This window comes from Diadema antillarum, unplaced genomic scaffold (genome assembly GCF_040938485.1).
Source record: "Diadema antillarum isolate AM-2024a unplaced genomic scaffold, OU_Dant_1.0 seq00000293_RagTag, whole genome shotgun sequence".
NCBI lineage: Eukaryota > Metazoa > Echinodermata > Echinoidea > Diadematoida > Diadematidae > Diadema > Diadema antillarum.
Window position 1 is genome coordinate 133,816 of NW_027271319.1, and position 12,127 is coordinate 145,942.

The following is a 12,127-nucleotide window of genomic DNA, read 5'->3' on the forward strand; positions in this document are numbered from 1 at the left end:
CCTATCCGAGGGAGATTTTTGGTTTTGTATCAGATATAATAATGATGTACAACATTATTTTCTCAGCAAGGTGCACTGGGATTTGAACCCGCGCCCGAACCCGAGCCATTCTAAATGCAGATACGATACCGACTGAACCACCTCGCCACTTATCTTCATACTTTATAACGCGACGTGAAAACAATCGAAAATAACAAGTTATGATCATCATTACCAGTAGCCTTAACATTACTATTAGCATCATTGCCATTATCATTATCATTATTAGCAATTATTGTGACATGCACCATCATTCTGTGATTATTTTCATGGATTTTGATAGTACGGAGGAATGGCAGAACTTCTCGTGATGTTTTGAATTCTTCCTTTTTATTTTGTTGTCGTTTTGGTTTTCCTTAACCCAAGGGGGTGGGGTGGGTTGATGTTTGGTGCCACTGTGCTGATTGAGTTTTGTCTCGTATTACAGGTTATAAGCATGGCATTCACCCTCGTCTCAGATCATATTATTTTCCCATACTAGTATATTATTTTGATCCACAGCACATCAGGTTCCATAACGTTTGATGCATTGCAAATGTATTTCATATCCTTCAGTCTAAATGCGTCAGTCGAGCGCGTCTCCCTCCCGATCCATATGACACTGTATGACCCGGATATGACTAACTGAACAATGTTGTGTGCAATCACACCGTCCCCTCGTGAAGTAAGAGGTAAAGCACTGTCCCTCGGGCAGGACATAAACTGAGAGTCGCGTGTATACGAGAGAGTCACAACATTTATTGATGCACGTAAAAGATCCTGCTTCATTCATTCATCGCAAAGAGCAGGGTGCATAACCCGTTAAAGTGGTCCGCCTCAAATCCAACCAGACCCGGTGGAAAACCAGCTATAGTGCAGATGAATAGACCTATGGGATATCCAGCCACATCTTCTCAGGTGGAAAATGAAACAGACAAACAAAACAAACAAACAAATAAACAGGAACATGTAGAGTAAGTTTCATTCCAATCCATGAGTTATAAAGCTATTACTTTATTATACTTCTCTTTGCTTGTACCTACTGTACTTTTTTCGCATTTTAATCTTACAAGTGTCGCCGTCCAGTATCTTACTGCCTCGTAAATCTTAATGGTGATTTCCCCACATATTTCACACAAGTTATGCCCCCATCCAGAAATTAATTAGATGCATCGTCTCGTTATGACATAATTGTCACGTGCCAGCATGATTCCGCCTGTTAGAACTGACGGAAGAACATTGCACCTAAAAGGGATGGTATAGTATTGGTGGAGACGAGGAATGGGCTTTTAATTTTTGCGAGATACCAAGAAACCACTTATGAAATACTACAGAGCATACCATCCTAAGAGGGTTTCAAATGTTATATGATGAAAATCGGTTTTGGAATGGCTGAGACATCCAATAACAATGTAAAACAAAGTGATCTAATAAAAGGTGTGTCCCACACTTTATTAGGATCGCTCTGTTTTGGATATCTCAGCCATTTCAAAACCAATTTACATCAAATAAACATTGAATTCCTCTTGAAATTACATGCTCTTTCACATTTCATATGATGTTTCTCATTATCTCACCACAAAATGTTAGAAACCTGAAGTTAAGTGTCAACCAAAACTGTATGATCCCTTTAATGACTCTTCTTCAGATTTGTTAAACATACAGGGCATACATGTCGGGAAATTATTTCCGAGAGAGAAAGTAGTGATGACGAATAAAAAAACCAACTCAAAAGACCTAAAGAAAAAAAAAGACAGACACAAACAAGCAAACAAACCGATTCAGAATCGTTGCAAAGGAAATAACAGCTCATCCGGCTGGAAAACCGAATCATTTGGTCCAACTCCGCTTTGTCGCTTTAGATGTGAAATGCAACAAAGCACTTTGTCGCCTCTAATAGCTGGGGATAAACACAATAAGGTGTTAAAAACTACTGTACCTCTTTCGTGTAAAGGAAGCTGAATATTAGGTCATCCGTGTATCAGGAAACGTGCTTAATCATATACATACCTCATCTATCAACATTATCTTTGCTGTTTTGTTTTCGCCGTCTTTATTGAAAGTTTCGGAGTCACGATAGAATGTCGATTTATGTTTCATGTTCTCGATATTTCTTGAATGAAGTTGATAAACCGACAAAGATGGGACTCATATTACAGATGAGCTTCTCAGAACCAGGGCCCCATTTCATAAAAGGTGTGAGGATGGCAACTCTTGCTGGAATAGCAACTTCCCGTAGAAACAGCCAATCAGGAAGCTTGATTCTTGTTGTTACCATGATAATTGCCATTCCAGCAAGAGTTGCTATCGTAGCAACCTTTTATGAAATGGGGCCCAGATATGTCATGTATTAATCCTGCAAGGAATTACGATATCCTTAGGGGCTGAGGGTCAATAACAGAAATCGTGCGTCTATGTGTGTCCGTTTTGTCTAAGGCAGACGGGAAAATGATACTAAATCTTGGTCTGCAACTGTCATGGTCTTTCCATACCCGAAAAGAAATGGGTCTGTCAAGCACATGAGCTAGACGGGGGACGGACGGACGTGTGGGAATCGCCGACTGGACACGCGCTGGGAGTCGTGTCTTGTTTTAGTTGAGTAAACCAATTGGTCTCCAATAATAATACCGGCTGAATAAGTGACAGGTCCTGGATCGAATAAACGTTGACACCTTTGGATTCCAATAGTCCTTGGACGGATCGGCGACGTTCACAGCTCAGGCGCTGGGAAATAAATCCTCGCCGATTTCTCACACACGGTGGACTCACTTCTTCCAAGTTGTTTCCCCGATCTCTTTTGTTGCTGGGGCAAGAAGTTCAAGAGCGGACCATTTTGTTGTACACGGTGGAGGGCACTCGGGCGATGAAATAGCCGAGGACTTCTGCAACCAAGCGCTTGCTATAAACTCGCCGTACATTCTCCGGGAAAGTTGAGCAAGTTTATGCGGAGCTTGAGGTGCATTCGGGGGTGCACAAAGGAACCGAGCACGCGCCCCTACCCATCTCTGTTCACGCTGGACAAAAGCTTGAGTTCCGCCACGCGGATAAATCGTTTAAAATATTAATACATCGCACTGTTGTCATAGCGGTGGTTTCCATTGTGCGTGGCCTAGCAATATTATTATGGGGTTAGGTCGCGTGCCCTCCTTTGACCATCGGCGAGTGGCCTGGTCCCCGCTGGCCCGTCCCGATCATATTTCGCAGCCAGGCACACATATTCAGAGAGAGTGAGAGGGAGAGAAAATAGATGAATAAGAAGAAGAGGAGGGGGAGAAAACAGAAGAAGACAAAAACACTTCCCGTTTAAAGACGACGATGATAATTCATTCATCGGTGCGATTATCATCATTTTTATGAGGCTTTGCTGCAATGAAGGTAATTGATCCTATTCAGGCGCAAGTGTGTCCAAGTACGTACTTGCGTATATTTGTAAACCTTGTGAATGCAACGATTCCTTAAAAGGTATCCTTTCAAAAATAATCTCCTAGGCCTCTAAAGTGAACGAAGAGACGATGGGTATTTAGGTGACCCTTAATAAAGGGGGGGGGGGGCTGGAAGGAGAAGAAAAAAAAATAAGACCACGGCCCCCCCCCCCCCGCCCCCGTTTGAAAAAAAAAGAAATGAAAGGGGGCTTGTAGTGGCAGTTTGCTTGTCAGCCGATGAAACCCGGAAGTGGTAAGAAAAAAACGCACGTGGAAGCCTTTTTTTTTGGCTTGTCAGCTGATTAAACCTGGAAGTGGTCCACTTTTTCTAATTCTGAAACCACCCCCCCCCCCCCCCCTCCCCCATAAAAATCCTAGTTACGGGACTGAAAACACACACACAAACACTTTTCCTATAGACTAAACGAGAAAAATCCCGGCGAAATGGTCATAGCATGTAGCTGCGTATAGGTCTTCCTATAGTCATGTTAAAAAAAAACAACAACAACAACAAATGGCTGATATGCTCGGATGGCAAGGCTCACGTGTTATAATCATGAAAACGAATGATAACTGTAAAAAAAGATATATATATATCTGCATCGATATCAGTGTAAATGAAAAATAAAATGGTGATATCCAGGATACATGATATTATGATCACCTACAGGAAGTTATGAGCGGAAAAAATAAAACAACAACAACAACAACAACAACAAACAAACAAACAAATTAAAAAACGATTACCCCCTACATGCCTACACCATTACTCACCATGAAGAGACAGTGACCGAAAGGAACTAGGCAGCTTGTGACACAAAGACAATGACCTCTTTTGGCGCGATTTCAACACGAATTCAACGTGATTAAAAACAATATCAGATGTGCAACTTCCCCAGCCCACCAAACAACTGTGATGTGAAATTTAGATAAATCTTTGAAGACGGCTGATGAAAATACAAAAAAAAAAAATGTGTCATGATCAGTGGTGAGTATCATCTTCTATGCAGTTGAGAGAGACAAAATTGGTCGAAGAAGTGGAATCTATATCGTTAACAAGAACTGAGTAATTTTGGTTTCTGCCATTTTGGAAAAAAAAAGATAGCCTTTTAAGAATATTAAAGATTAATGATATTCATTTAGACAAATACAACAATGATGTGCCCGGAAAAGAAGGCAATAACGTGGAATTTACAAGAAAACCATGAGGTGTTGGATTAATTATATTCTAAATCATTTGCGATACAATCACTATAGCTCATGTAAAAAAAAGAGAAAGAAAGATATGCAAACACAAGACAGAGACAATAAATTGTATACTTAAAGTCTCGTGATCATCGCTAAAATATCAATGACATAAACAAAGTTGAAAGACATTGAGTAAGATGAGGTTTAAAGTAGACTACAAATGAGTCAACTCTTAGGTCGTTACGTCGAATTCTAATTGAAAGAATACTTACCAGGTTGTTTCATGTCGAGGTTACGTGAATTGCCCACTGCACTTTCAGCGAGAAGGTCAGCGGTTCGACTCCAGTCCCTTCAGCAAGACACTTAAAGGGGAAAGTCCAGTCCAAAAATAAGTTAGTCTGATAAGAAAGAGCAAAATAAATTAAGAGTTCAACGGTAAAAATTTGATCGAAATCGCCTGAAATATAAGGAAGTTATGACATTTTGAAGTTTAGCTATTTTTTTTTAGGAAACATTTCTTGAACGGTCAATATTAATACGCCAATGGCAAAGTGGGCATGCCATCCCCTCACAACTTGCCAGATAGTTTGTACATAAAATTTTGAAATTTCCATTTTTTCATTCAAACGCAGTTATACCCGAGGCTCAAATCCTGGTAGATCTAAATGATCATTATTTTGAAGTCATTCAACCAGGAATAGCATCATGTTTCAGACTTCAATGACAGAAACATTGAATTTTCATCATTTTTTTTTTTTTTTTTGTACACGATCAATGGAAAATTGTGAGGTTATCATGACAAGGTTAGCTCACTCATTCGCATATTCATATCCACTGTACAAGAACTGGTTTGCAGAAATTAGTAAAACTTCAAAATGCCATAACTTCCTTATTTTCCATCCGATTTCCATCCGATTTCAGTCAAGGCCCATGATATACATTCATATTTAACTGCTATATTTATGTACAAACACATTCGAAATTTATTACCATTTTTCCATAATGCCCTAGTTACTAATGATTATATTCACTCATACCCTACCCGTCGTTCCCATGATTTTCATTTAAGTAATCCAAAGCTTTTACTTGCTCAAAAGTCGATTAGACATCACGGTCCGGATACATGGAACACTCTTCCTGAAGAGTTGAAACAGTGTGCCTCCTTGTTTTCATTCAAAGCAAACTTAAAGAAGCATATTTTATCACAGTATACTTCAAATACGAATTAAGCCCGAATAATTTATATGACTTATGTTGGTCTCCCGATAGTAGCAACATCGTAAGTCATTCCCTCTTCCAGCAAACCAATTTTATCATTCCAAATCCCAGCCTATCTGCCCCTGTGCACTCTCAAGCACTCGCACGCACATTCACCACCTTCACACATCAGAGTTTATTTTCCCCTGCTATCCTCGCAGCAGAATTTGTATTGTTTACCAATTTACCTACCTACCTTTTCCTCGGGCCGGCCATCTTTTCAAGCAATGCTTACAATGGCGGCCCTCTGCATTATCATTTCCTAAATATAATATTGTTATTGTAATCCCAGCTGCATAGACATGCATACTGTAATATCATTAAATTCCTTTTATATCATTGTTTATGCAAGTCAAACGACTCTGTTTCAAATATACTTTGTATATTTCCCATGTTCACGATTATTCAGTTTATGTACAATGTATATTGATTTGCAGAAAATAAAGTATCTATCAAACAAAGTTTTTACTGTTGAACTCGTAAGACTTTACTCTTTTTTATCAGTCTGATATTGGATTGAATTTCCCCTTTAAACATATACATGTAGTTCACATAATTCATCTGCCATCATGTCCACAATTTGGAATTTGCTTGCAATACGTCAAAAGGGTCTACCAAGAAACTTGTCTAACTGACGCGATTTGCCAGGATAACGAGTTGTTTTGGAGTATTTTTAAGATCAAAAGTGTATTATAAGATCTGACTGACCGTAGTACAGACTACACGACTAGTATTCCAGAAGAGTAGAACCATGGACCCCCCCCCGAGTTTTCATCAGTTTTATGTACACATTCAATGGAAAATTGTGAGGTTCTGACATCATCATCTCAGTTATTTGCATATTCATACTGACTGCACAAAATTGCGAAAATTAGTGAAATTTCAAAATTTCATAACTTCCCTAATTTTTATCCAATTTTGGTCAAACTTTCACTGTTGTGCTTAAACGATTTTGCTCTCTATTTCCAGACAGCTTTAAACTAGTCTGGAATTTCTCTTTGATCTGTAGCCATTCTCTCACTTACTTGCGTATAATATGGAGACGTGGCAGAAAGATGATGGTGTGGTTCACTCGAGCGGGTATGATGCTCGTTATTTCGAAGGGTCGTTAATCCGAAAATGACATAAGGTTCGTTATTCGGAAGGTTAGTTACTACGAAAATAAAATCAGGTTCATTAAAAGTTCGTCAGAATAAAAAAAGAAAAAGAAATAAAAAAAATAAAAAAAGAAAATAAATAAAGAAAATAAAAAAAGAAATAATTAAAAACCTAACCTTATTTCATTTTTGGAATCACGGACCTTCGGATTAACCAGCCTTCGGAATAGCTAACCTTCGGAAATACGAACCCTACAATAACGAACCTTGTTTCGTTTTCGAAATTACGAACCTTCGGGATAACGAACCTTCGGAATAACAAATTGTAATCAAATCGAGCATCTGTACCTCGCTATTACACTTGGCAGCCTGGCTAGAATGCTCGCATGGTATAGTAGAGTAAGTGGTTTTTATTTTCGTAATTTCGGAATTACGAACCTTCGGAATAACGAACCTTCGGAATAACGAATTGTAATCAAATCGAGCATCTGTACCTCGCTAACTTGGCAGCCTGGCCAGAATGTTCGGATGGTATAGTAGAGTAAGTGAGAGTCACGATGGGGTGCAATTACTATATTATGTACTCCTATAAAAAAAGAATGACCACAATTGTCAGTAATTACATAATTATCAAACTATAAACGTTGAAGGGACAGGTAGAATGTAGCAACTAACATTCTAGCGTCATTTATATAAATTCTATTCTTATATCAACTCTTTTATCATTATCCTATTCGGATGATGTTCAGTATTCCGAAGGCTTGTTAATCCGAAAATTAAATATGCTTCGCTATTCCGAAACAAAGAAATTCCGTATACGTTGAAATTCTCTAATAAGAAAATGAATAATAAGGGTTAGTTCGTTAATCCGGACATAAGTGACGTTGTTCAAAAGGTTCGTTATTCCGAAGGTTCATTAATCCGAAAATTACATAAGGGTCGTTATTCCGAAGGTTTGTTAATGCAAAAATGAAATGAGGTTATTCATTCCCAAGGTTCATGAATACGAAAATGAAAAGAAGGCGCGTTACATGAACCTTCATAACTACAAACGTTATTTCGTTTTTCGATTAACAAACCTTTAGAATAACGAACCTTCGGAACAACAAACTGTAACCATCGTAATCATGACAGCTGTCATTATTCTCACTTAATATACACGTAGCGTGGAAAATTGATAAGCATACTTTCAAGAAAATCTGATAGCTGACTATAATGTGATCAACATAAAAGTAAACGATACGATATTGCCCTGGACGAATGTGCTAAAGGAACACGTCCTCATTTCAATAACGAATTAATTAAGATATTCCTGAAGACCTATAAATCCTTTTCCTTGATATTTAGTCGCAATTAGCATTGTATCAGTTTACGTACTCTCCTACTTATCATTTAGTTTCTACTCGACAATAATTATTTGCTACTCCTGTGTTTATCTTCGTCGTGCACAGAAATAATGATAACAAAAAGTTAAAAACACGTCATTGCGTAGTAAAAATAATAACATAAAGGGAGGAGTTACTTTTTTCCCTTTTAACAGACTACGATGGATACCGCACTGCTAATGGTCAAGGGAAAAGATGCATCTTTATGAAGAAAGATTAAGCCTTCAATTCAACAAATAACAACTGATTCGCTGACCAACACGGGCTCAATATCATTGTTGCCACGCGTGGGTTATCGCTCGTTCGTGTTGTTGTCTTCCAGCCATACAATTTTAATTACTCTCTTCCTCGACACCAATAGCTGAGCAATACTCGATGTATTAACATGTAATAATAACAATTCTGCGCAATAAAACATCTATTATAGGATGCGCAATTATGCCGTGACAAAAAAAAACAAACCCCAACAACAACCCCTCCGACGTATTCAGTGATATTGGACTAAGGCGCACGTGCGCTTGTCCAAATAAAAATAAAATTGCAACAATATCATAATAGTGGCCGGAGTGAAGAAGGGGGGGGGGGGGGTGGTTGTCATGCGTAAAGGGTCAGCGGGCAGTACTTATTGATGGATGCATGAAAGGTTGAGAGAGAAGTAGAGGAGGAGGAGGAATTGATGCTTGGACGGACGATCAAAGTCCAAATAACGCCAGTAGGCGGAGACTTCGCTGTCAGCATTTCCTTTCTGTTTGGGACAGCAATTAGGAGCCTCTCCTCAGCTCAAAGTGTATACACCTCACAAAGGATTCCCGTGGCGCCCTCTAAATCCTATCATTTCAGAAATAATAAAGAAAGTGAAATGTATATACAAGGAGAATTCCACAATAATTTCATGTTTTCATGAAAAGTACACATATCAACGACTTGTTACTGACTGTTTTATGTTGATGGTAATATTTTTGCCCCTCTTTCAGTATGCTATATAGAAAAGTAAAATAGGTTGAATTCTCTTTATATTGTTCTTCACAATGACATCATGAGCTGTAGTTTTCTAATCCTGCGATGACGGCACTGAAATTTTAAAAATTCACAACTTTTGAAGCGTTTGTCCGACTTTCCTCAAACTTTCACTGATGTCTTCTACTATACTTTCACTTTTATCGTTGGGTTTTGGTTTCTTTTATTTTTAATGTTGAAAATAGTATAATCATGATAACAACAACAACTAATCAAAGAAATTATTGGAAGAAAGAGAACAGTAAAGAACAGAAGAAAGACAAACTCAGCTTGAATCCAAAGGGAAAAGGAAAGTTTCTTTATCCCCAAGGAGTGGGAAGATAGCGTTCGACTGCTCTTTAAAACTCTGTTTAATTGCCTGAGTTATACCATCTCACATCCGCATCAATCGATATTCTCTCTGGAATTTACTCTCCTCGTGTGGCGCGGGGATGCGGTCGTGTTGTCATTTCCATGACAACATTTTGTGAAGGGTCTCCTTTTCGCTTTAATACCACGGGAATTTGAACAAAACGACAAAAGAGAGAAACAGAGACAGACAGAGAAAGTGAGAGAGAGGGAGAGAGACTGCGTGAGCGTGAGACGGAAGACGGGCAGAGTAAAAAAGAAAAAGAGGATAGACAACTGACGAGACTTTAATTTCGTAACTCCCCGGAACAAATAAACATATTCGGCGAGGATTTTGGCTAGTTTATCTCGCATTAGGACTGTATGGGAAGGATATATCAACAAGCGTTCTTCGCCCGAGTCCCCCTTCCTATTTGTGACATCGTTCTCACGCACCGTCGCGTCGCCGCCGCCGCCCTTGCCACTGCCGCCGCCTCTGCCCTATTCCTGGCTGCCCCCGCTCTTTTTCTATTCTTTCTCTCCGACGCAGCCTCTTGTGTTTGCATAGCTACGATTTCTCGTCCGGCCCAGCGGGCTAGCTAGCCTGCCCTCTCGCTCCTCAGTATAGGTTCTCTCGGGTGAGAGGTAAAACATACCCATCATGTCAGAGTATGTATCTGGTATTAAAGAGACCTACTTGACCGTCTTGTCCAGCGGGAGCCAACGGCACACGTGCGCCAGCTCGCGGCGACTGAGTGCCCCCCTCGCGGTTTAACAGCAGAGGAACATTGGTTCGGAGGGGTCCTCTCATTTTTTTTTCTTCCTTGGTCAAATCGAGGGATGAGAAATGTAGTCGCATTTTCGTCCATCTGAAGACATTCGGGTCTAGTTTGTAAGAGTATCTGGAGGGGAAAAATAAGAAACAGCCTTCAGTGAGAGTTCTATCAGCAAATTTTGACTCATTGCAGAATTTGGCGATTTGTGATTTGGCGTTGGGACAAAGATCTATAGCATAGATTGTTGAGAAGCACATTTTCAATCTCAGCGGAATAAGTTTCCATATCTCCGAAATCCGAAATGACCGTTTTCGTCGACGAAATGACTGATTTCGTAACGAAATCGACAGTGCGACATTCGGCGCCTCATAGAGCAATATCCTTGCGGTTTAATAAGGCTCACCGTCTGCACGGAGCTATTGATGTTCTACTCAGGTGAATGTATTTCAGACCCTGGCATGCTTTTCTCGCATTCTTCCTCTCGATGCTTTAAAAAGAAACCAGACCCCCCCCCCCCCCCCCCAAAAAAAAAAAAAAAAAAAAAAGAAGAAGAAGAAGAAGAAGAAGAAGAAGAAGAAGAAAAGAAACTATAAAGAAATAATCGTGAAGTTCTGATGTAAAATATCTCGTATTTTTCTATTGTTTTCTTTGTTTGCTTTAAGCTTTGTTTGCCTTAATCGCAGATACTTCAACTTATCAAAATAGAGTTAACTCTTTTTTTCGAATAAACTTCATGTATTCTGTCTTTTTGTGGGTATGCTGTAGTGTAAAGAGAAAAAAAATACTATGATATTAACAGAGAGAAAAAGAGTTGAAGGTAGCGAAGAGGTATAAAGAGAAGACGACAAACAATTACAAGAGAAAAATCATGTCAGTGTTTTGTCATACTACAGTACATGTCTACGTGAAGCACTTAGATCACGGCCGTTGCGGTCGAGATGAAGTACGTGCGTTTATCGTGACTAAATTAATATTTGTCCGCACAATATTCACGGCTCGCCCAACAAACGCCATGTTGCGAGCTTTTTCTTTCTATCCCGGCACAAACAAGGTATCAGAGGCAATAGCTAGCCTGCTCCACGGTTCGAAACAGCAAGGCAAGTACGTGCATCGCCGAATAACGCGCAAACAATGATCCCGCGCTGTCAGAGTGAAACACATTGAACAATGCACCTATTCTGTCAAAGTGGAACGAATATAAAAGCCCGGTAACGCAACCGCAAATTGCCCTTATGTATGCTTTTTGATCCTTGCTTTTATTGAACTTCGGAGTTTTGACAGGATGATTGTATTACACCGAAACACTTCAAGTCACGTGCTCTCTGAATAACAGCAGCGAGAAGAACACAACACGTCGAACGTGAATGTATTTGTACCCCCAGTATCGCCAGGACGTGTTCGCTCTTTGATATACGTATTATCTTAAGAGGAACCAAGTCTTCAACTTGTCGGAAATAATTCCGATTTGTCTTTAGAGCGCTCGCTGATGTGTTCTTTTTTCTTCTATTTTTACCTTTTTCTGAAACTTTAAAAGAGTTTCACTGTCAGTCCCATTGGGTATTTGCCGTACGTGTCTAGGACCTTTCACCTTGGTATTTGTCTGTTTATTTGTTTATCTTTTTTATTTGTTTATTTGTCTG